Source organism: Parasteatoda tepidariorum, chromosome 7, assembly GCF_043381705.1.
Source record: "Parasteatoda tepidariorum isolate YZ-2023 chromosome 7, CAS_Ptep_4.0, whole genome shotgun sequence".
NCBI lineage: Eukaryota > Metazoa > Arthropoda > Arachnida > Araneae > Theridiidae > Parasteatoda > Parasteatoda tepidariorum.
The window spans coordinates 77,803,530-77,828,815 of record NC_092210.1 but is presented as its reverse complement, the minus strand read 5'-3'; the positions used below and the strand labels follow the sequence as shown (position 1 = coordinate 77,828,815).

General features: G+C 30.8%; 1 protein-coding gene across 1 annotated transcript in view; it reads right to left on the bottom strand.

Moving 5' to 3' along the window:
- Positions 1-25,286, bottom strand: part of LOC107447560 (band 4.1-like protein 4) — a gene marked incomplete in the record, with an annotated part of 78,546 nt that overhangs the window by 50,155 nt on the left and 3,105 nt on the right.

The following is a 25,286-nucleotide window of genomic DNA, read 5'->3' as shown; positions in this document are numbered from 1 at the left end:
CCGTGCTTCTTTGTACGTCATTGAAGGAATATAGTTAAGCCCCTGATTACTTTATTAAAAGGTTATCACGAAAATACCTGGATATTTTAACTCTATGGCCATAACAGTTTAACTTGATTCAAAGGACAAGATATCCGTAAATTTGAATTAAATAAGATTTTCGTGATGTTATTCTTCTTCTTCTTCAGCACGATAGCCCCCTTACAGGCCTTGGCTGCCTCAGCCACATGTAGCCTCCAACGCCTCCTGTCCATGGCGACTTTTTTCCAGTTGTTTTTCGTGGTGTTACGACATTAAAATAAAATAGGTCAAATGCGAGAATGAATTCAAATGATCTAAAAACAGTGCTAAATGATTTTTAATAATTGTCTTTTTAATAAAATAATACATATAGTACATAATTGTACGCGTGGGATGATTTGATTGCGTAACACCAAGCTGCAGGCATCAAAGGATTACAGTAACACAGTGGTCTACCGCAGAAACTTATGAGTTACTGTACCGTTTTTAAATTCTGTTATGGGCTACAGACCAAAAGAAGTATCAAAATTGACTGTACACCCTATTTGTCAGATCAGCGGAGGAATCAATGTTAATACGATCTACTGAAAATGTCTTCGCCAGCTACAAACAGTTCGCGATTGGCGGTTTGGCGATTACAACATTAGCACATGCGCTAGGTAATAGCAAATTTTACCGGCATTTAGCAGTGTCAGTGACAAAATACCGTCATTCTTATAACATTCATTATTTACTGCAATATACAAATGAAGAATTTTCGCCGATTTTGGCTACTGGTGATTGACAGAAAAATGAGGAATTTTGTCAAAAGGATAGATTTATGTTGAAGTCCTTTTTTTCGCGTATATAATACTAGTTAAAAAATAAAAGAATTCCCGACGTACTTTCAATTAAATGAAGACACATGAGCAGCTGAACTTTAAACGTTGGATTAGCCGATCGTCAAATGTGGAAAGTAGCATTTGGACTCGAAGTTGGGCCTAGTAACTGACTGGGCCACAAATTTTGCGTTAGTCATTAATTCTACAAAGAATTAAAAAAAAGTATGGATACGACCAAATGTCTCGCGAAACAGAAAAAAAGTTGCAAATCAGAAAAGATGCATTCAATGATCGCGAAATTTATACATATTCAATGATAACACCTTTGCAGCAGTGTTTGGGCAACTCCCATGTGGGAGTGAATTGAATTAAATTTGTTTAATTGCCTCATTAGGTAGTTTTTTTTAAATATTTCAAAATATCAAAATTTCTGCTAATGACAAGCGTTTCTCGAAGTATCTCTGCTTTTAACGATTAGTTCGCAATTATAGCACCAAACACTAGACCAAAACGCAGAATTCTCCTGGTCAAATCGTAATACATTTTTTCCAGAGAATTTAAATATGCTATAGAAAATAGTGGTACTTATTTGGAATTTGATATCCCCCAAAGTAAATGTGACGTGCCAATTTGGAATAACTATGCATCTGAAGATAATTCACACGGTGTTTTGAGATTTTTTTTTTTTTTTTTTTTTTTTTTTTTTTTTTTTTTTTTNTCTAAGTGTATTTGAGCGTTTATTAACTTTTGAAACACCTCATACACTAATATTAAAAAAAAAAAAATTCTAATTTTTTATAAGATCTTAGATGTTTGTTATTTATATTACACTTTCAGTTTTTAATTTATTGCTCACTTTGTGGAAAACTCAATAATAAAGAAAGGCAGAAAAAACTATTTTTAAGAAGAAAAAAATTATTTCTCCGGCCCCTCGTAAAATTCGTATTTTTATTTTTATTTTAAGAAGTACAATTATATCGAAAATTCGATGAAAAATCTTTTTTTCTTCTTCTTTTTCATTTCGGAAATGATGGCAGGGGATGAGCGGAATCTAAAAAAGACAGCACGGTCTAGCAGACAGCGTGAGATACAGACAAACACATTGTCTTCTTCTATTTTACATTCGGCAGACACATTAATAGAAGACCACCATCAAAAGCGTGTTGTGGGTGTCTATAATAAAATGACGGGGTGTTAGCCAAGCGTTACGACACTCTTCAGATCTTATCTTCGGAAGATTCTTTTCATTTTATCCCTCTCCACCCCAGAAAATGGTCAAAGAAAGGACAATAGGTTTTAGCGGGGATCATTATTATTGTAAATCAAGAGAGAAAAAGTGGTATCTTCATATTTCGATGTTATAAAATATTTTTTCTTCCATTTTTATTGATTTAAAAAGTTGAGTGTCCATAGCTTTGTTCATTTAGACTACAAATTTAGAATCTTACTATTGGGCACCTGAACTTCAAGAAGAAGAAGATCATTGATACCCAGATATGTGAGCTATGACCTCAGCTCCAGCTGATCGTTTATAAACAAGATGGCATGTTAAAGTTGAGCTAAGTCTCTCCACACAAGCTCGAATGTTAAATAGCGTGAAAGTAATTAAATACAACGCCGCATCGCACATCTAATTTGTTAAAAAATAATTTCTCTTCTACGTCTTCTATTTAACTTAGATTTATTATTTGTTTATGTATTTTATTGTAACTGTGATATATTTTTGTTTTGTGCATCTGGCAACGTCGATGTATAATTAGTTTGTTTATGTTCTACATGTCTTCGCGCCTATCTTTGTGTTAACTAAGAAATATTTAGTGAAAGAATTGAAATCTTTGTGAAAGAATTAGAATGTGTCACTTAAGAGAATTAATACTTGACGGGCTTAATACTTTAATTTATTAACTGTTCTTTACTTTATTAACTGTTCCTATTTCAAGCAAGCCAACTTGCTTGAAATAGGATGGAAAGAACAGTTAATAAAGTAAACAAATGTTAAGTTTCAACAACCAATCAGGTTCGAGTTACCCATAATTACGTCATTTTCAGGCATCCCATTTATAGTCCTATTGCAGCCAATTAGAATTTATAAAACAAGTTTCCGGTTTCCACTTATCAACTTGACAAATGCTCAAATCTTAATGGACGGTATGGTAAGTTCGAATATACCGCTATAAGAGCAGATTTTATGATCATATTATCAACAAGTCAAAATTATAGTCAATGGAAATTTCGACAAGCAAACGTGATCATATTTCAACAAGGTTTCTATGTCCTAATGACAATATAAATTTTAATCATTGTCTGATTATCACAAGCAGAATTTATTGCCAAATTATCGCCAATGAATTCTGACCTTTTTCGGAATAATTAAACAAATATCATCTATTGCTATCAGTACCTGATGACAATACATATAAGCTGTAATCGTTTCCTGGACGCTACATACAAAATGAATCGTCAAAGACAATTTGACCATGATTTAAATTCCAATCACTTTCTGATTAACTAGCTTTCAAATCTCATCCATAGCTGTATGGGTGACAATGAAACTACCTGAAGACAATACAAGTTTTAATTGTTTCATCACAGTTATACAAAAAGGATTTAACGGTATAAGGAAAGTCAATCGTAGCAAGTTTCTATAAATAAAGTAATCAAAGTAATGAATAAATTTTTTTGCCCATTTCTACTATTTTTTGCAATTTTTTTTGAATTTATGTAGCATGTTAAGTTAGAGTAAATCACTATTAAAAAAAATATGCCTTAGATGATGCGAGGCACAATTAAAATATTTACAAAAGGAAGACTATTAACGAAAGGTCATTTAAATTTTATGTAAATTCATAAGATTTATATAACATGTTGGATTCAATAAATCATTATGAAGTAAAATATCCATTAGATGATGTGAGACACAATTAAAATGTTTATAGAAAGCAGCTACTTACAAACCTATGAGAAGACGTTTAAATTTAACTTACATTCATAAGAGTTAAAGATTTGTGTATCATGTTGAATTAGAGTAAATCACTATTAAAAAAAATATCTCTTAGATGATGTGAGACACAATTGAAATGTTTATAGAAGGCAGCTACTTACAAATCTATGAGAAGCCATTTAAATTTAACTTACATTCATAAGAGTTAAAGATTTGTGTAGCATGTTGAATTAAACTAAATCACTATTAAAAAAAATATCTCTTAAATGATGTGAGACACAATTGAAATGTTTATAGAAGGCAGCTACTTGCAAACCTATGAGAAGCCATTTAAATTTAACTTACATTCATAAGAGTTAAAGATTTGTGTAGCATGTTGAATTAGAGTAAATCACTATTTAAAAAAGATATCTCCTAGATGATGTGAGGCACAATTAAAATATTTACAAAATGAAGCTATTAACGAACCTATAAAAGGCCATTTTAATTTTATCTAAATTCATAGAGTTTGAAATTTTTATTACATATTTGGTTCTGGCAAATCATTATAAAGTAAAATATCTCTCAGATGATATGAGACAATTAAAATGTTTACAAAAGAGAGCTATAACGAACTTATGAGAGGCCATTTAAATTTTACGTAAATTCATAAGAATTAGAGACTTGCATATTATTGCCAACAACATCAGCAATTATTTGCTACCGTAATCTTTGAAATGCATGCACTGTTCCCGACTTTATTTAATAAAATATTGAGACACTTTGTGATACTGGGTTAAATGAAGTAAAAATTATTTAAACCCACCAAACAAGATCAAAAATATTTACACCTTCCAAACAAGTTTTTATTATCGTTTGATACTTATCTATTTTATTATCGTTTGATACTTATCTATTTTATTATCGTTTGATACTTATTTTATTATCGTTTTTTATTTTTGTATATTATCGTATATTTTATTATCGTTTGATACTTATNAATTGATATTCGATTTTTGATTAATAATTGATTTATGTGGATAGTGGCATTTATGTGGATAGTGGCATAGAATTTAGCATTGCGTCATGGTAAATGTTATTCCTACTAAGTGGAAGTAATTGTGTTTTTTTTATATTATACCCAATTAAAATATTTACAAAAGGAAGACTGCCAACGAAAGGTCATTTAAATTTTATGTAAATTGTTGTTATTGGATTCAATAAATCATTATAAAGTAAAATATCCATTAGATGATGTGAGACACAATTGAAATGTTTATGGAAGACAGCTACTTACAAACCTATGAGAAGCCATTTAAATTTAACTTACATTCATAAGGGTTAAAGATTGGTGTAGCATGTTGAATTAGAGTAAATCACTACTTAAAAAAATATTTCTTAGATGACACAGTTAAAATATTTACAAAGGAAGACTATTAACGAAAGGTCATTTAAATTTTATGTAAATTCATAGAGTTTGAAATTTATATTACATATTTGGTTCTAGTAAATAATTATAATGTAAAATATCTCTTAGATGATATGAGACAATTAAAATGTTTACCAAAGAGAGCTATAACGAACTTATGAGAAGCCATTTAAATTTTACGCAAATTCATAAGAATTAGAGACTTGCATATTGTTGCCAACAACATTAAAAAAAACACCAATTATTTGGTACCGTAATCTTTGAAATGTATGCACTATTCCCGACTTTATTTAATAAAATATTGAGACACTTTGTGATACTGGGTTAAATGAAGTAAAAATTATTTAAACCCACCAAACAAGATCAAAAATATTTACACCTTCCAAACAAATTTTTATTATCGTTTGATACTTATCTATTTTATTATCGTTTGATACTTATTTTATTATCGTATATTTTATTATTGTTTGATACTTATCTCCGAGTTAGTTTTCTCATTTTCTTTCTTCTTTAATAACAAACAAATTTGGAGGGACTGCATTGTATTAACTCCTACCCCCTTTAAATTCTAAATCTGTGGATTAATCAATCTCGAAGTGTTCTCAAACCAAGCGGGGGGTGGGGTGGCATTCGAGTGAGAAGAAGAAATCATTCCGGAATTCCTATTCTTATTACGAAATGGAGTCTAATTATTTTCTCTGCATTCGCATCAATGCAGAACCCTGTTATTAAATAGGAATGGAGCCTTCTTTTTCACACGTGATTTCTCGCTCATTGGGCATCTAAAATAGAGTTGTCAAAAAGGCAACACTCTCGAAGCATTACGATTCGAAAGAAGCGAAGAAATGATTGCAATTAGACCCTATTTTCTCTCTCTTTTTGCGGAATGTGAGCGTCACCTTCTGGGCGATTCAGTTGAGCTGCTAGCTTAAATAAAAATATTTAATCAATAAATGATAAACACTAGATCACTGATACGGAAAAATTGATTTGTTATCATTTTTTTTTTAAAATGAGCTTTAAAAATTCTGTTTATTTAAAATTTTCACTGCAAAAATAGAAGGCAGAAAAAAAAGTTAATAAATGTGACGGGCTAAAAAGACCAAAACCCGTTTGATTGCCATAGACAACATAGAGAATTAGAAAGGTTATTATAAAAAACACTTCCAAGTTTCATCAAGCATTCAGGCTCTCATTAGTATTGTCAGTTCTGCCTTCTTCAGTAGTGATTCTTTAGATTTTGACAGCGTCTCTATTTTCTCCTAGCTTAAATATTAACTTTATGTAATACAAAAATAATCAACTCGTAATATGAAAATGTTTTTTGTTTAATTTTGACAAGAATTCGGTGAATATATATTAGAGGTGGTGAACGTAAGTTCTTTGAAAATGATCATCGAAAAATTTATGAATGAACATTTTAAAAACATTTTCACGGATTTTTTGGCGTAAATGTGCACTAAAATACATGTAATTTCGGTGACCGAGAGGTTTTTGACAAAGATCATCGAAAAAAGTGTGAGTGAACATTTTGAAAACGATAATTGTTTTGAAAGAATTTCCATGGTTTAATTTTTTTGTCGTAATGTGCTCTAAAATACACGTAATTACGGTTAGCGTGAGGCTTTTGAAAAAAGATTATCGAAAACACAATGTGGGCGAAAATTTTAAAAACGATCATTGTTTTAAAAGCAATTTTACGGATTTTAAGTCGTAGTGTGAGCTAAAATAACTTGTAATTCCATTAAGCATGAGGTTTCAGAAAACGATTATCGAAAACATTGTGAGTGAGTTTTACATCTACATACTAGCAAGTGCGACTGTAGATGGTGAATTATAAGTAAAACGATATATTTGTTTGAGCTCTATGTTGTTTAAAGAATAATCGTTGCTAAGAGACAGTGAACGTTTAAAAGCAAAATAGTTTTACATTTTCAGCGGTTTGCAATAATTTAGGAATAAATGTTGCCAGGCTGGACACACTATGCCGGAAAGCGTAAAAAAAAGTATTCTCAGGAATTTTATTCCGTAATGTAAGCTAAAATGCACGTAATTTCGGTGAATGTGAGTTCTTTGCAAACGATCATCGAAAACGTAGTGGATGAACATTTAGAAAGCATTCGTCGTTAAAGATAAATGTTCAATGACTTTTTTTTCTTCTTAATGTAGTCTTAAATAAATCGATAAATATTTAATTCCAAAAGTATCAAAGCTCTCCATTTTAGAGATTCTTTTCAGCCTGACATACTTACGTGACGATATCTTTAAAATCACGTCAATGGGAATCGAAGTTGCAGTTGCTATAAACGTCAACATGAAATCAAGTGCATCATTATGATCATCACTCGATGGTCGAAAAAAAAGGTATCTTTGTTTCATGTGTCATTGTTTGTTTATCATTCAGGAAGTCCGCGACACAAACAAATGATGGGAAAGATATTAAATTGTTCCATTGTTTCAAATTACGACCGCTTTCAGTTCGAGCTTTAAACCTTTTAAGATTCTCAAGTCCATTTGTGTATACGATGAACACTAAAAACAATGGTTTATGGCTTCTTAAACTGAAACTAGTTTCAAAATAAACAGCATGATATGATATTTGTTTAAAGTAGCTGTTTTTTAAGGAGTCAAAAAATAAAATAATTAATAAATAAAAATAATTTTTTTTTTTAAACAAGATTTGAAATGAAAAAATCCATTTAAACTTCGTAGACTAGCCACTACTTTTTTTTGTGTTTCGAAACTCGGTAATTTTTGACCGACGTGTAAGTTTTTTAAACGATTATCTGTGACTTATTAACCCCCGTTGTGTAATTTATTTATGTCAAACTTATGTTATATATGATATAGGCTTTATTTAATAAGCAAAATATAGAGAAATAAAAAATGGAGCACCAAAATAACTGTAAATCACATGATTCTATTTTCATTTATATCCCAACATTTAACATATACTAAATATAAATGTTACTGTTTTATAAATTTTAACTGATTTACTATCTAACGCTGTAAATGACATATATTAAAACTATAACCCATATTATGTATGGATATAAAAAAATCGATGTTTTAATTCCTTCTATGGGCGCAAGCCTTTTCTTTATAAACCATTAAATTAAAAAAATGGTGCTAACTTGTGAATTATACAATGTAAGTACGACCTCGTAAGCTAAACCTCATTTTTTTCCCTAAAAAATTAAAAATCAAGTTAGTTAAATAGCAGGTTTTTTGTGGCCAATGAAAAATTAAATCTTTCGCATTTTCGCCATCCCTTCAAATGACCTAAATGAAAGAGGGGGGGGGCGGAGTCAGTTGAAGAAGCACCCAACGATCGGCATACAATATAAGTCACTTGCATTCAAAAAAGCTGCCCGAAGTCAGAGTAAAAACCTGGCACTTTTATCTTTCTTTGATAACGATGGCATTTCATACAAACGAAGAAGAAAAAATTGCACTCGGCGTTTGAGTATTACAATAATCTTTTATTTTGTCAGCAGCATAAAACGACCGTAAAGATTGCAAGCATTTCATTAATATTTTACGCACATGTTCTTTTATAATCTCTACCACATTCTTTTTTACCATTTATTATTATTAATAATGATAAAAACCAAGCCAATTGGAGGGAGTGAAAAATTCTTGGTGGTACGATTTTAAGTAAAATATTTCCAGGGAAAATATCATGAATACAACGCACATGCCCAAACAAATGGAAAAACACCTAGTCCCGTTTGTCAGCGTTTTAAAAAAGGCCGTTTTTCGAAGGCTCTGATGTCACATGATGCTTTTTTGTGAATAATATGCTATTTTCATAATTGATAAGAGTCTGCAACAGTCACTAATGATCCTTATATCAAGTTTAGCCTATCCTTGGCCAGCGCAATCTATGTTTTTCAGAAAATGGCGCAAAACGTCAAAATGAAAAGAAAAAAAAAACTCAGTTTTGAAAAAGTGAAAAGCGTTCGTGGTCTAACTCTTTAATATTTAGAAACTTACTCAGTATACTGTATTATCTTGACTCATAAAAATTTGTAAAAAATAGGAATAATGCATTGATTCTGATAATTTTCATCTGGATCAAAAAAATGTCGCCAAAAATTGGCGATTTTGAAAAAAGTTTAATAACTTTTAAAATATTTTAGTTATTTCTCCATTTTAAAGCCCAGATAATTCCTTACAGTTAGATGGCATAAACAGTTTAAAATTATAGCTTTTCTTCAAGAGTAAGACAGTTAGACTATGGCTTTCATATTTTTCATGGCGAAAGATCTGCGATAAACCTTGTTAACGACCATGTAAGTTTGACCCCGGTCAGATGACGTAAACAGCACCTAAGCTGGTTCACCTCTCTTAAAACACAACCAAGGAGAGGGCTTTCACCACTGATTTAACGTGAACCTTGCTGCATATACATACCTCTTAGAGAAAAAATAAAATTATAACCCTTTTTATTTAATACCTATGTTAGTTTTGTAAAAAACAAGGAAATCATATTAAATTTTTCTACAATGTGTTATAATTATTTTTATTGTTATTAATTTCAAATTTAACAATGGTTCTGGCTGAACTAGTATGGACCGGCGTATCCAATTGCGGATTGAGTGCGGATGCGTAAAAAATAAATAAAAAGTATGAAAAAAAATTCTGTTCGTTGCTTAAAACTAAAAATAATTTTAAAATAATTCTATTATAATATAAATAAACGAGAAAAGGGTAATTCTCGCTTAAATAAATAAAGGTTTTCAATACTTTTTTAAGCGTCGAAATTTTTTTTACAGAACTATGGTTGAAAATGTTCGTTGTCTTTTTCAATCTGATTATTAGTTAGAAAATTTTGTTAGATAATTAGATTTCATCGTCATTATTATTATTTTAAGCAATTCATTTGCTTGATAAACTTTCTGTTCAATAATAGTTATGTAATAAATAACTAATATTTCCGATACATTTAAAATCTGCGTGTTTATCTACTATTTTGACCTTATGCGTAAGTAATCTCAGTGCTTTTTGTGTTTTAAGTTTTGTTTTTTTAATTTTACAAGCCAATCACAGAATTTTCCATATCAAATGAGAGCCGTATGAAAAAAAAGAAGGGGGATTTGTATTTGAAGGTTGCAGAATTTCGAAATGGTAATTTTAATTTGTCAGTTTTCGTATGATAATGTAACATTGAAAAGTTGTAAGCAAATAAAAACAAAGAAACCAATGGATGCGGTTAGATACACTCATTCTCCAGATATTCTGTATTTTCTTCCTAAATAATTATCATTAGTTTGCCCACTGCGAAGTAAAGAAGAAGTTAGGTAGCAGAAAACTTGTTATTTTAACCGAAAAGAAAAGACGCCGATTTAGTTCATTCAGCGTGTCCTTGGAGCGACTTCTTAGCGTCCACTCCCCGAACCGGTCCAGCAGAATCACTCATAAAAAGCTCCACTCGACCACAGCGCCAACTCTAATGAATGAAAGAACGAAGGAAAACTTTCTTTTTTTCTCTTCTCATTCCGGAATGAACCAGTCATTGAACTCATCAAGAAACAAACGAAATCATATCAACAGATACAGATTCATTCCTCGAGATTGTTCTCAGTCAATTCTCAATCATAAACACTCCGTAATCCACGCACAACAACAGTGGATGAATCTGCAAAATGTGACTTGTTGACGTTGAAAAATATCTTCTTTTTTAGAACTAATTGTATACCTGCTCTCCGAGAAAAAAGTAAACAATTAATAAATTGGTACCGATCAACACTACGAAATCATGCACAGAAACAAACCACATATACCGACACAAAAACTTAAGCTAAAACATATCCATTATTTATTTATTATTAATGGCTCTTTCCCGTGTCTTTACGCTATTAGATTAAGCAAAACATGTTTTTTAGAACATGTTTTTACATGTTTTGTCATCCCATCGACATACTATTATTCGAGGATGGTATGATACTATTATTCCATAGAAAGGAATAAAGGAAAAATAAACCGCGATGTTTCTGATTTAAAAAAAATTTTCCGCAGAATTCCGCGTTGACAAAATATCGGTTAACAAAATGTCACTCATTTGCTGAAAAATTATAATAATAATAACAATAATAAGGAAAGAAAATCATAGGGCAGAATTTCACCCGGACAAAATCATTTCAAAATTAAAAGGAATATCCATTTATCCGCAAGGAAACTTTGTAGCTCCCGTAATCAAATGTAATATTAAAATATACAAATACAGTGCACAAAAAAAAGAAAAGAAAAAGTGAAAAACATGAATAAATTTTGATCTAATGATCGGATATTTACGCACTAAGATTCAATCTTAATGGTTAAAGAACCTTAAGTTTAATTTGCGAATCATTTAGCGTCGACCACGTTTTAACTTACGAATTCAGACGCAAAAACGTTACTTCTCGGAATAAACATACCTTTTTGCGTGCGGATTCGAAGTTCCGGTGCCCAAAATATAATGGTAACCGCAATTTGGAAATTATAGTCCCAATAGTTCAGGCTGGACTCTGGAGAACATTTTCAAATTTTTATCACTTAACGTTCATTTCAAATTTCGGGCATTTCGTCATATCTGGAGAAACATTTTTTCATAATCTCAAAACTTTTACACACATTTATAAAATTCGTTTATCCGAAAATAATTCCATGCAAAAATAATTTTTTATTAATTATTTATCGTTTAATTTATTTAATAATAGCTGAAATAGTTTTGAATTATAAGATATGGATCTAGAATGCAAATCCATCAAAAATATACATTTTTCATACAAATCTATCGATTTAGAGGAAGTAAGTTTAAGTGTCAGATCTCGCAGTTAAAAATATCGTCTGCAGTAATTAGACTCTCGATCGATTGAGCCATAGAAAGTGAAAATCCGATGATTAGATTAAAATTTATTCTGAATTTTAACATTTGCTCACATTTTATGCCTATGGTGAAATTATTATTTAATTGTTTATAGAATTACAAAAGCAAAAACAAAATCTTTTTCTATTTTATTGATTTTATTTTTAATTTCAATCCATAGGCGTAACCTACGGCGCTTAATTTCTCCCTCGCTAGGCTGCATGATATACANCAGTAAATAGACTCTCGATCGATTGAGTCACAGAAAGTGAAAATCCGATGATTAGATTAAAATTTATTCTGAAATTTAACATTTGCTCACATTTTATGCCTATGGTGAAATTATTATTTAATTGTTTATAAAATTACAAAAGCAAAAACAAAATCTTTTTTTATTTTATTGATTTTATTTTTAATTTCAATCCACAGGTGTAACCTACGGCGCTTAATTTCTCCCTCGCTAGGCTGCATGATATACATTTTTTCTCAGTCTTTGTCCTCTGAGTTTCTTCCAAAGAATCAAGGTTAGAGAAATTGGAGTGCCACTATTAGAATCAGCTGCTCTTTGCGCGGAGAAAACTAGTCGTATTTAGATTTAAATAAATAGCACCAAAATTTGAAAATAAATATTTTTAAAAAAATAATGGGAAAATATGGATACTTTACAGGAATTGATTTCTAAGAAAATAATTTATTCGTTTCTAAGACATTTTAAATCGTGTAAGATTTGAGGTTTACCTCAAATGGTTGTGGTTTGTAAGAATGCAGTTATTACGAAATCCATTGCAATTTATATAAAACAAAAATGTATTAATATTCAGTTAAAGAAAAGGTTTCAGAGAAATAATTTTAAAAGTAAAGATTTTAATTCTCTGAAATGTTTTGATTTTCGAAAGAGATTTTTCTTTTTTATTCTTTGTTCTTATGTGGGAAAAAAAAAAGTTTTTTTCTTCTTTTTTCTGTTTGAAATTGTTTTTAAAGTAATAAAATATGCTATCTATAATAATAAAAAGGGAGAGTTTGTGCGCATCTTAAAACTGTCTGAAACCATTTTCCATTCTGAATTCTGAAACCATTGGATCATGAAATTGGGACAGAGATTGCTGGAGCAATTTTAACCTCCAATCCTAAAAACCGTTCGTGTGAAATGTGTGAAAAACAACTGTTCTCATAGGATTAGCATTACGCATTGTTGAAAACAAATTGCAGGTGATTCCATTTTTTATTATTTAAAGTATAAGTTATGTTTGCTAGCTAACAGCTCGCTAGTACCATCGATCTAAGTGAGCTTCAAGCTGCCACTGGGGATCAACAGCAATTCTTCACAATGACATCGCGGATCAATAACGATTACAAATGTTTTATAGTCAAACCTAATCAAATAATAATACAAAAGAGTTTAACAAAATTGACTTAAAAAATGAAAAAAAAAGAAAAAAACCCAGAACGCAAAGAGGGGTAAAAAAAAAAATTTAAATAAAAGGAAAGAAAGAAAAAAAAAATTATTGCAGATGTTATCGGTAGCATTACAACATTCAAAGCCAGCAATTCATTAAACTGATCTGCCTCCCTTTTTTTTTCTTCTTAAAACCTTTCTCCCCCCTTTTGAGCTTTTCTTTATTTCATTGTTACCTTTCTTTATTATTTTGGTTACTGTTTTCTTTTTCTTCCTCTTTTTTCTTCGCATGCCACGAATCTGGTAGCCTATACCTTAATTGGCTATTAACAATGACTTTCGACCTGTTTGACCAGATCTTCTAAGATTAGAAGGAAAAAAATTGTTTTATGATGAGCAGTGTTGGAAATCATTAAAATAGTTGCACAAGTAAAAAAATAATGAAAGAAAGAGAGGAAAAGAGAATTTTGGGGTATTGCAATAGAAAACGCATGTTAAAAAATTTAACAGTAACTGGAATAATGTTGTGGTGACTTTACAGAGAATCAAAATACAGATAACAAAACGCTGGATGATATCGTTATTTTATTATCGCTATATCGGCTGCTAGAAATATCGATATGTCATGAGATTTTCAATTAATTTAAATTGTTTTATTTCCATATCGGTGCATTTTTTTGTTAGCCACTCGAAATTTATTAAACTTTAAGATTTGTAATATGATCGCCATCTCGAACATGAAGGAAGAGAAGAACGAATTCGAAAATTCCTGTGAACGAAAATTAGAATAAGAATAAAGATATTATATGTTTTTTTAATGTACCTTTTAAAAAAGAAATCCATTTTAAAAAACACTTTGCACACGAAGTTAATATTTAAATCGCGGGAATTAGGAATCGCGAGCTTTTTTCCAGTTTCTTTTTCGAACTTTTACCTTAAGTTCTGTGATTTTAAATTCGAAAATTGTTGCCAGAATCATATTCTAGAATCGTTTTCTATTCTGTTATATCATATTTTAGAATTTTTTACAATGTGCTGCGTGGAGTCACAATCTTTTTTGCACTTTCATATTTTTCTTTTTGGAACCTTTACCGTACATCTGTAATATCGTAGTTTAATTTACCAACTAACTTGCCGAGCTTGTTAATTTAGTTGCCAAATAAGCAAATATAAGATAAAAACAACTATTTCCGGAATTATTTGTATAAATTTTTTGACAAAAATTAATCGAAAACATACATTTAATTTAAATAGCGATATTTTAAAAAAATGAAAATACCAGTTTAAAGGCGCATGCGCATTTAATTTTCATACCAAATTTAAAACTGCTGTTCTAAATCATGATGTTTACACAGGATGATTCTAATAATTAAAAAAGCATAATTCTAGTAATTAAAAAAAGTTTTTTTTCTTTCCTGATGGCTAACTGAGATCATCTATTTGGCATAGTATTGGCTGTTTTTAAATTCCCGCAAGAAGTAATTATGATTAAACAAATAACAACGTTTTAAATTAGAAATTAGGATTTCTTTCTTTGATTCTTTAAGTATACAGTATAGGGTTATGGAGGAGGAGCTGTGTCAGCATTCTTTATTGTTCGGGAATTTTAGTGAAAAGTTTTGCTTAAATATGGCTTAATTTCGGTGATATGGCACTCCAATTCATATTTTAATGCTGATATGATCACGGGCTAGTTGCAATAAAATTTAGAATTGAAAGGAGAGGACAACAGCGCTAAACTGTGCGATTAACCAATTTTGATCTCCAAAGCAGGAAATTACATTACCAGGATGGACATGACACTAGATCCCTTAAAATATTGCTCAACAATAAAGACGAGTTGTTTTTTCGTGTGTTGCTCATTTTTTTTATTAACTAGTGTCGTATAAATTTATTTGAATGCAAATTTCGAACTTTTACTGCTTTTATGATTTCCCAAATTCGATTTCGTTGCATTGCTTTATGCTGCATCTTCATACAGATTTTTTTTTTAATAATAAATTTACAAACTTTTTATAAATTTATTTGAAGTATCTCTTGCAGTTCTTTTTTTTTCTTTCTATCACAACTTTTTTGTTGTTTAGAAATGGCGCCGAATTCAAATCTTTCACGAATGTTAGTACTACCTTTGCAGTTATATTTGAATAGTTTTAGTAATATCATTGTGAAGTGTGACACGACACTAGATTCCTTAAAATATTGTCCAACAATAAAGACGAGTTGTTTTTTCGTGTGTTGCTCATTTTTTTATTAACTAATGTCGTATAAATTTATTTGAATGCAAATTTCGAACTTTTACTGCTTTAATGCTTTCCCAAATTCGATTTCGTTGCATTGCTTTATGCTGCATCTTCATACTAATTTTTATTTTTACATAAATTTACAAACTTTTCATAAATTTACTTGAAGTATCTCTTGCAGTTCTTTTTTTTTCTTTCTATCACAACTTTTTTGTTGTTTAGAAATGACGCCGAATTCAAATCTTTCATGAATGTTATTATGTTAGAAATGGCGCCGAATTCAAATCTTTCACGAATGTTAGTGCTACCTTTGCAGTTATATTTGAATATTTTTAGCAATATCATTGTGAAGTGTGAGTGATAATCGCTACATATCGCTTCAAACGTAATCTCTTCGAATCTATTTTCATTATCTCTATCTAAAAGAGAAAAGGAGAAAAAAAATAAATGTAAATAAAAGGAGGCGTCTTATATGCATCGTCATGGTTGGGAGGTCACTTTTTAAATGATTCGAGAAGGAGAAGGATTCGCGCCGTTCATTTTTCACGGTCATGGTTCATGAAGCATTGAAGGAGTGATGTCGAAGGATTTCTAATTGAGTTTGAAATTCTATAGAATTACCGAGGAGGAGGGTAGTTTATTCAGATTCATTACCTCATCAGAGCAGCCCAGATTCATTTCGGTTGACCACGGACAGAAGGATATATTTTAACTATTCAAGCATATCTGATACGTGACCGGACGATATTAAAAAAAAAACAGGTTATAAATAATGTAATAGTTATTAGATGAATTAGTAGAGCAAAATAATTAACATTTATGTAATCCTACGCTGACCATTATTAGAAAAACCAAAAATTGTAGCAATAAGTTGAATTGAAAATTTTAAAACTACGTTTTTCAAGTTGAAGGGGGAAAAAAAGTTTTATTTTTTTCAAATGCAAAATAAAAAACGCATGGCGAATCGCTCTCCTAAGATATAACCTGCGATTTTCGTTTTAGATCAGGAAAAAAAATTAGTTCTATCATTTTAATCTGCATGAAAAACTTAGTTTGTAAAAGTAGCATCTTATTTCATTATTTTTCTCTCGTTAGTTTGGTGTTAGTTTATGAGGGAAAATGGTCGAAATTGTGAGTAGTAATGAATTTAGCTTGCTTCACACATTAGGCACAGAGCTCCGGTTGAAATTTTAACTCTCTTGCAACTCTGAAAGTGGTCGAAGTTTTTATTGACGATAAATTCTATTTGGCGATAAATGACAATATATTTTGCTTCCAGTGGTTAGAAAACGTTCATAACAAGCTGATTTGAAAGGGGTCAAAATTTTGATGGCATGATTTCATTTTTCGCGGACACAAAAACGAATTATTAAAAACGAAGGAGTATTAAATAAGAAGCCATATGTCTTCTTTTTTCTAAGCAACGCTCTTTTTATAGCACACGTGCAACTTTTTTTGCCAATTTAATTACAAAAGTAATAAAGTTTATTTACATCGCACTAGAGCTGCACGATGGTCGACAGTCTGGGAAACATCCACAGACCATCCATCCATTCACAAATCATAATGAATCAGAAACCTGAACTGGTGCATAATCAATCTCCGATCCAGTACTCCCAGAGTTATTGATTTGTTATGGGAACTTAGAGGACTTTATGACTAAAACAGATTTAGCGTGCACCAGTCACCATTTTGTATATGAGAAACCTTTGATCTTTCGGACTTGGGTCCAACGCCCTACCACTCAGGTTATCCCGACCCGTAAATTAAAGAAGACAATCAAAGTAATAATAATTTTACTTTTTTTAAAAAATCTATTTTGGTTCAAATTAATCTATTATCTTAAATATTTGTTGCTATCCACTAGTCAAAATTAGAGGTCTCCATCGGACGCAGGGCGACTAAATGTAAGAAGAAAAAAAAATGGCGATTGCAATTTTTTTTGTTAATCGACACCTGATTACCACTTTCTTTGCCCGAAAATGCGCCCCATGTGCCCCAAAACGCGTGCTTTCAGCTTTTCGCATTATTTATTGCGGGGGTGGGGGGGGGGGGGCTGTCTTCTTTCGAACGTTCAAGTTACTTTAAGCTGGTTTGAAATTGTAAAGAACTGAATTTAGTTTTCAAATGTTTCATTCAAGTTCAAGCTAATTTCATATTACTTTTTTTTTAAATTTATGGTCGGTAGTATCGAAAAGTACTCAAATTGTTCCATCATTAGGAATTACAATAACTTTAGGTTCATTTTGTAACTAACAAATTATATGTCTGTTAATAATCATAAATTTTATGTTTAATAAATGGTTCAAACAATCAAACCCTAAATTTTATTAATTGAAAACGATTTATACAACAATTACATTTTACACAAACCTATTTGAAGAACCCAGGAAAATTTTTCTTAATTTTTAAAATGGCCCTGTCATGTTCACCATACTTCCAAAAAATCTTATCAAAAGAAATGCATAACACTAATAATGTCAACAATTTTATTTTATTTCTGACCTATTTTTTTTACAGCCGACTAAATTTTGAGTTTACGAGTATCAGTTATCAACTCCATAGCCTTGTAATTTTGAACCAAATCCAAGGGAACTTCCTGGATCAAGAAGTGGATGAAATTAATTTTCGTGGGGAACTTTTTGATGGAACTAACCAGCATTTGTGTTACAAGGAAAGGAAAACCACGAAAACCTCCAACGGTTAACCTGCCGTCAAGGGGACTCTAACCCATGATCAGTCTGTCACTGAGGATATTTAACGTCAGAGCTGTGGTCGGTGAGAGCCGAGTGCGGAATTCGTATCAAACAGCCTCCTGGAGGACTTTTCGATGGAACTAATTTGTATTTGTGTTAAATGGAGAGGAAAACCACGAAAGCCTCCCCCCTAATTGTTTTCCTGACGGAAAAGAGACTTTAACCAATGATCCGTCTACCATTGAGGAAAATTTACGTCTGCACGGAGGTCGGTGCTAGTCGGGTGCGGAGTTCGTATAGACCAGCCATTGCTGGGGTTTGAACTCGGTTAGCCTCATTGGAAGGCGAGTGCTCTATCCCTGTAATAGTTTTGAATATTTAATTTTGAAATAAGTGGCCTTATATTTTCAAAACAGGCTAACGTGCACCAGTCGCCATTTAATACACGGTTTTCTCCGGTTCGAACTCCCGTTCTCACGAACACGAGTCTAACGTCCTACCAACCAGGCTATCCCTTCCCACTCTGCATTTAGCAAAATAAATATTTTTTAGTCATATTTCTCTTTGAAGAAATCAAATAAATCCGTAAACAAGGTACTAATACTAATTTCAAAACTATGTCAAGATGACACTAAAGGAAGTAAGTTAAGGGGGAAATTAATTTTTGACTCACATTAATATGCAATCGAAAATTTAATGTTTTACCCCTTTAAGTATGTAATTCGATTAGTAAAATTTCAAGCATGTGGCCTAGATTAGTAAAGGTCAAATGGGAGATAATAATTAATAACGATTTCTAAAGGAACCAAAACTTGTTAAACTGAAACCATCAAAATAAGTTAATGACTTTTCATGGGAATCATTCATATTCATGACATCGTTTACTCACAAAATTAATCTAATTTTTATGCACAGCAAAAACTAGTTATATTTTCCGGAGTATAAAAACGCTGCCAGATACTCGATCATTTCAGCATCGTGATTTTCAAGAATTGATTCCTACACAAATATTCTCTTTTTACATCAAATCATTTCATCCGGTTTTTGGCATTCGCCTTATGAAAAGTCAAGGAAGCAAGTTTCACAGATTTTCTGTTAGTTTTCTATAAACAAACGAAATTTTTCTATAGCAAAGTTATTTAAAGTAAAGATTTTGAACTTGCTCGAATGTTGACAACGAAAATAAAGACACAGTTTAAGTGCCTTTGACTTGAGGCAAAACTATAATTTTAAACTACATTCACCATTTTGCCTCAAAGAATTATTTGGGTTTTAGAACGAATTAGTGGCTTAAGTTATGATTTTTTTTCTTTTCTTATTTGCCAATTTGGCTAGATTTTTTAATTTAAATGGAGATTATCAAAATCAATTAACAATACTGGATTTTTGCAAATTTTTTTGAGCTCAGATAAGGCAGCGTTGGATAACTTTTAAAAAGATTAGATCACAAACGTTTTTTATTTTCACATGACTGCGGCTTTTCTTCGTATGGAAGATTTGTTTCAGTTTCAGAATCAGCATAGAGGGCGCTGCTAAATAACTGTTGTAACTGTAGCCACAACTGCTATGAAAATAGCGATATATTCTCATTTGCTTTCGCTTTAAAAAATTAAATTTAGATTTAAAAAAACAACTTATTTCACTGAAAACTCATTGCTGTTGTTTGCCACTTAGAACTAGCTCATGGTAGGTATCGAAATTTGAAAATTTGCACAAATGTTTGTCAATAAATTACTAAAAATAAACAATTTGACATATGGTTCTTACTACTTAAGCTCTCACAAAAATATTTCTTTTGCAGGAAATCGGTAAGGGCAAAAGTTTTCATTTTTTTATTTTTTAAAAAAAACCTCACACATCAAATACCTCTATCATCCGTATTTTAATTGTCAGCTGATTGAATGAAAAAAAAATTATAATTTTAGCACATTTAAGTTTAAAAAATGTATCTTGATGTTTTGTCACTTATTTCAAATGGTAAGATAAAACGATTTCGAAATTGGATTATATGCTTAACTTGAGATTTGATCTTCGAACTTCATTGACTGTCTTCAGCAACTTCAGCACAGCAATTATAAAAGAACGATAGATGGACACCTGTGACGCCAGTTCTTGAATAATTACGTGACTCCAAATTTCAGATGAAAACAAAAGTAAGCGTTTTCGCCTAAAAAATAACTTAAATAGAACTCTTAGGAAAGTGATGAAAACTTTTTTAGGAGTTTTGAAGGATTCTGAATGCATTAAGATTTTTTAAAAAAACTGAATGTAATTCTCCATTAGGTCTTTGATGTGCGTTTAAGGGTTAATTAAGAAAAGGCATAGATGGGGCGAATTAAATAGCTCTTTGTGATATTTTCTACTGAAATTGTCACATATAATTCTTATCTCGATTTCAACAACTTGTTGAGCTAGTTCTGAAAGAATACCAAATGCAGGCACGCAAACAAACTTCAATGATTCTTCTGGCGAGGAAAGCAATTCACGTGTTGTTTCTTCGAATCTGCTTCCAAAACACGCAAAAGACACACTTTTATTTATTTATGAGTTTTCACGAGGCACGTGATGCATAAAAACCATTGCGTAAGAATACTTTCTTCACTTTCGGAATTTTCTTTTTTATTCAAAGGAGTGTGAATGGAGTGTAATAATAATGACAAATTACGCTATTCCATACATTTCAAAATTTTCACCAACAGTCACCCCTTTAAAGTTACAAGCCCTCTTTCTTAATACATGTAATTTGACCATCTTAGATCTTCTTGGTCAAATCATTCGGTACCCTAAATAGAGGAAGGCATAAACTATGGTGGTTTGATTGTCTGAAGAAAAAAAACCCTTAAAACTATTAAAATAACTAACTAGAAAACTTTAGAGAAGAATAAGACGGAATGGAATTCTGAAAAAGGTTAGGGCCCATCCGGGGCTGTCAGGCTAGTACAGACGATCCTTTAAGAATAACATAGTTTTGCAATAGAGCGTTAGCCTTGGGGATTATGACTGATCTCACGTCAGTGCTGGCGTAAAACATCCTCAATGATTGACGGATCATAGGTTCGAGTCTTTTTAGAGTCATACAAGCTGCATAGTGGTTTTCTTTTTTTTTCCTCCATGCAACGCAAATGTGATTTAGTTTCACTGTATAGGTAGTCTACAACGGCCTATTTTCCTGAATTCTAGACAGAAAAGTTCTCTAGTTTCCTAGGTCAAGTTCAAAATAACAGGGTAGCGAAATTTAAATCTGATACAGATATCAGGAGTCATCCATAACGCTACAAATCCTTGACGTACGTCGATTGCCAAAACGGATTATTCACTGCTTATTTATTGTAAAACGGATTATTCACTGATTATTTATTGTAAAACGGATTATTTACTGATTATTTATTGTAAAACGGACCCTTCACAAAATATTTTACAGTGGAGAATCTTCCACTATCTTAAGAAAATCGGAATTAAGGACGTCTTTAATTCATAATTTCAATTTCCAAACTCAATTCAATTTCCAATCCAAAACTCAATTAATGCGATTTTTCTCTCTCACAAAAACAGGACTTCACACCAAAACAGAAAATTTTCACAATTTCATGAGAAAAAAAAATCTAAACGAACTACTTTTTGTGTTTTTTTTTCCCTTCACAAAATTCAGGACCCTGTTTTCACAAACTCAATGAATTAATAGATTTTTAATAATATCTCAAAAATAAATCTTTTCACAGAAAATCTGGACAGATCACTGGATTTTGTGATTTCTCAAAAAACCACATTCCACTATTATTTTCACTATTTCACAAAATTATGAGTAGATTTTTACGATTTCACAAAAATGAACTCATAAAAAATCTGGATCTGCAGTTCAACTCCGCCTATGAATTATAATAATAGTATTCGTATTCAATCTCTCCGTGCATTCGTTACCCCTAAAGAACAGTTATGCGGTTGTTAACATTAAAAAGTGGTAAAATATTTATCGATAAATAAATATATTTTTTACAATCACTTTACCATAAAAGTCAAAATTAATATCTTTCTTGTGTAAATAAAATAATTTTAAAAACTGAAGTGCCTTGATAGTCAAAAGTGTTTCTAGAAGTAATTCATTACGAAGATACCAATGCTTATGGTACACATCAGCAATGAGAATTTAGTGGTCCCATAGGACCACCTAGGTATTCATTTAGAGGTCCTAAAACTTAATACGGTAGACAAACTTGAGAAAAAAAATTGAATTTTACTATTACATAATTTATGTAATGGTACACATCAAAAATTATTAATTTCCATCTTTAATCCCTATAACTAATTAGGTTCATTACCCCATAAAGATTAAAGATTTGCATCGATTAAAATTAAGAGAGAAAAAAAGCAATATAATATTAGCAAATGTAATCAACATAGAGATTAATATACTGAGGCCAAATGAATAAATAAATGAGGAAAACAGAGAAGGTATGGTTAACAATTAATTATCTAAAAGAACAAAAAAATATTGTTTTATTGATGAACAGTTATACTGTCAGTACATGAATGCAAAGCCCAGCATGACGTGTAAATGTGAAAATTCAACATTTAAATGATTTTTGTACCAGACATTTTCAGTTATTCGTTGAATACCACGCATTTGAATTGCATACCACGCGTTGGACAATAAAATTAATGCAACAGATTTTTTTAAACGCTTGAAATTCGGTACAAAAATAAAAATTAAAAGAAAAGTAAAAACTATTTTTGTTATTATTTTCTCCATTCTTACATTCAAAACATATTTCAAGGAGACAAATTTGTCGCTTATGCAAATGATTTTAGCACATTTGTAGAACATTTAGTGACAGTTGTCGCCATACTGGCGTGAACTCAATGTAGATATAATGTAGATCAAATACGTAGACATAAAAACTGAGATAGATTCTATAAATCTGATCTAAACTGTACCTTATATGAACTGTACTTAAACTGACTCAAGTAACAATTAGTCCCATGATTCAACTATTTACCATGGATACTGTTAGGTAATCACAAATTAAGCCTTCGACTCAATTAAAACCGACCTCACTAAGAGCTTATCTTGTGATAGCTAGGAAGTAGTTCTTTATTAATTTCAATAACAATTTAAATTATTTTGCATAATAATAATAAGAAAAAACTAGATAAATAGTAGAAATTTCGAGTTTCGTGTCTAATATAAGAAGATTTATCATAGAGAAGAGAAAAAAAATGTACGTATGTTTGAGTCGTGGGCAAAATATACATACTTAGAAACCGCATAAAGTATAATAAAAATAATAACTTCATAATTAACGTAGACAACCGTTCACAGTTTTCCAAAACAATACAAGAAAAACAATGCAATGATATGATATAATATATATGCAGCGCACTAAGACAATTATTTTTAATGAGCAATTCCATCATAATGGTAGGTGTTAAGAGCAAAAGAAAAAAAAAAAAACTTATTTTAAATGAGTTGAAACTCTACGGAAAAAAAAAAACTTCTAAAAGGCATTATCTCGATCCTTTTTTAAAATATATCATCTCACGTGCCAGTGTCTGTTGTAATAAAAATAAATAAATAAAAAGAAAACAAAAAAAGCATTACGTAAATATATAAAAAAAAAAACATGCAAAAGCCAACTGCTCAAACAAAAGTGATCCCCATCGAAAAATCTTTTTTTTCCCCCTACTTCCGAAATGAATTATCTAGCATGCATCTTACTTACATCGAAACTTAAAATTTACGAACTACTTTACATAAACTAAATCCTCCAGCCATAAATATTTCATCGTTTTATCTTCAGAAAAACAAAATCAATTCAAATAATCAAAAGTCACCAGTTTCATTTTTTTAAATAATATTTCTAAAGTAAATCTACTAAGGAATACTATAATAAACAATATTTTGTGATTTATTGTATTAAAATCTTCGGAAAATTCGGTAAAAGTAAGGGGGGTGGAAATGAGGTTTGCATAAAACCTTTTTACGCCTAAAAATATTTATAGCAATTAAAATTACTGGATTTTAATATAAAAGTCATATCTTTCTGCAGAACTGCTAAATCAGCCATGAATAGATATGGATTACATTTCTTTTTATGCGAGATGTAACAAAAATTAAAATCACAACTTTAAGAAGTGAGCACAAGCAAAAACAAACAACCTCCATCATACAAAGGGGGGTGGGCAGGCCTGAAAGCGAGACGGAAAATTTCAACAATAGATAATTTTCGGGCCGAGCAAATCTATTCTTAATAATAAACAATTCATTGCTATACAGTGGCGTAGTGAGGGGTGGGCAAGGGGGGGGCATCATGCCCCGGGCGCTACTCACAATGGGGCGCCAAATGGTCCGCAAAACAAAAAATTGCTGGATAATTTTTTTTTATTATAATTGATCTCTGGAAAATATATTTTAAATTAGTGCCAGTGTAATATAATAAATGTTAATTCATAAATATTATTCATAATATTTAATTCATATTAAATATTATATTAAATTCATATTCATATTAAATATANAGATATGGATTACATTTCTTTTTATGTAAGATGTAACAAAAATAAAAATCACAACTTTAATAAGTGAGAGAACAAGCAAAAACAAACAACCTTCATCATACAAAGGGGGGTGGGCAGACCTGAAAGCGAGACGGAAAATTTCAATAATAGATAATTTTCGGGCGGAGAAAATCTATTCTTAATAATAAACAATTCATTGCTATACGTAAGTATTTGTTCATAGATGTTTTACTTTTTCTTATTATTATACAAAAAAAAAAAAAAAAAAAAAAAAAAAAAAAAAAAAAAANAAAAAGAAACTTCATTAGCATGGTGTTTATCTGTTTCAGATTAGTCACGTGTTGCAGAGAGTTTTTAATTCTTATCATATTTTTATTGAGTTGGACTAATAAAAATTTAA